Here is a 2,316-nt window from a genome sequence, read left to right as displayed (position 1 = left end):
ATATATATATATAATTTAGAAAGATGGTAACAACGACCCTATATGCGAGAAAGCAAAAGAGACACAGATATAAAGAAAAGACTTTTGGACTCTGTGGGAAAAGGCAAGGGTGGGATAATTTGAGAGAATAGCATTCAAACATGTATATTACCATAGGTGAAATAGATAACCAGTCCAAGTTCGATGCATGAAACAGGGCACTCAAAGCTGGTGCACTCGGACAACCCAGAGGGAGGAATGTGGAGGGAGGTAAGAGGTCGGGTTTGGGATGGGGAGACACAGTACACCCGTGGCTGATTCATGTCAATAAATGGCAAAAGCCACCACAATATTGTAAAGTAATTAGCCTCCAATTAAATAAATTAATTTAAAAACCAAACAAAAAAGACGCACCATCCTGCCTCCTATCATGGCTTGGGCACTGCCTAGCCCTCTGCTCATTCTGGTTTCTGCAGTTATTGCTGGGTCAGCTCCAGCTCCAGTTCTCTGTCAGTGGAAGAGCTCAGCTGGTGGTTGGCATGGTGAGGCACCCTGCCCTGCAACTTCCCTCTGCAAAAATGCAAAGTCCGCTTTTCACTTGATACAGCATATGCACAAGAGTTTGCTTTTTGGGGTAAAAGGAGTAAATTGAACACCTATGTTGAATTCTGAAAGATCTGGACACCTTTACGGGATGAGGAGATAGTTGACTGGGGGTCGTTTCCAGACCCTTGGGCTTCCAGGGAACCTGTGTGAACTCTTCTGTCCTCTGGAAGGGATGGAAGAGGTTCAGCCAATGTGTTTTATGACAGGGTTCTGGAGCTTCATCAGGACAGAAATTGGGCTCCTGGAGTGCCCCTCTCCCATAGCTAAGGACTGCAAAGTTGAAGTGAGTGTTCTTGGCTGGCATCATAGAAGGGGAAAAGAAGGCAAATGTCAGAGTATCAGATCTTCAAGGCAGCCTCTGGAGAGCAGGCCATGCTAATGCTTCATCATTCTGGCCCCAACATGTAGAGAAAAAAGTCTCCCACTTTTATTGTTGTTGTTTAGTCTCTAGGTCGTGTCCGACTCTTTGCAACCCCATGGACTGTAGCCTGCCAGGCTCCTCTGTCCATGGGATTTCCCAGGCAAGAATACCCGTGTGGGTTGCCATTTCCTTCTCCAGGGGATCTTCCCCACCCAGGGACTGAATCTGTGTCTTTTGTATTGGCACTGAGCCAATGAGCCACCAAGGAAGCCCAATGTGAATATGCAACTGTCAGTTGCTTAGAAAAAAAAAAAATCAGAATCCCCAGGCTCTATTCCTTGGGATTGTGATCCAGCATATTTAAGTGGGACCTGCGATTCTATATTTTAACACTTTCTTCCAAGTGACTCTGATTTTTGTCTTCCTCATACCACACTGGGACTCATTGATTTAAGGTCATAGAGATGAATGGAAGGCAAATGAGACTGAGGATTTATACCTGAGTCTATGCATTTTGTTGAGGTTGCTACAAATCCTGGAATACAAATAAATTATCTATAACAAAATACATCACCTAGGCACTTGCTGGTCAGGTCAATGATTTCTAACAATTTAGCAACCATGTTTGAGGAAGAGCACCGGAAGTCACCTGGGCTTCCCAGGTGGTGCTAGTGGTAAAGAGCCTGCCTGCCCATGCAGGAGATGTGGGTTCAATCCCTGGGTTGGGAAGATCCCCTGGAGAAGGTCATGGCAATCCACTCCAGTATTCTTGCCTGGAGAATCCCATGGACAGATGAGCCTGGTAGGCTATAGTCCATAGGGTTGCAAAGAATTGGACACGACTGAAGTGACTTAGCATGCATGTAAATACAAAAAGTCAGGAAAGTGAGACAAAATGGCTGCCACCAATCAACTGCACATGTGCAGTAAGGAAAAGATGTGGAGAGTGGGGATGGTTTTCAATCTCAAAGTGGCTTTTCCTGTCCAGAGATAAAGGAGCATAGGTGTTACAGAGCAGAAAAGACTAGAGGAGTGCCGGTGTGAGAGGAGTGGAGTCATGAATGGAACTAAGAAGGGGAAGAACTAGAGTTTGAACCTATGACCTCTCACTCCAAAGCATTAATTTTCCCCCTAAGATTTATTTTTATTTTTATTGGAGAGTAACTGCTTTACAGTATTTTGTTGGTTTCTGCCATAAAACAATGTGAATCAGCCATAAGCATCCTTATATCCCTAATATTTTTAATTGAAATATGGTTGATTTTTTAAAAAAAGTATTTATTTTTAATTGGAGGATAATCACTTTACAATGTTGTGTTAATTTCTGCTCTACAACAATGTGAAGGAGCCATAAGTGTGCTTATATCACC

This window comes from Bison bison, unplaced genomic scaffold, assembly GCF_000754665.1.
Source record: "Bison bison bison isolate TAMUID 2011002044 unplaced genomic scaffold, Bison_UMD1.0 scf7180017856871, whole genome shotgun sequence".
Taxonomy (NCBI): domain Eukaryota; kingdom Metazoa; phylum Chordata; class Mammalia; order Artiodactyla; family Bovidae; genus Bison; species Bison bison.
Note: the sequence above shows the minus strand (reverse complement) of the source record.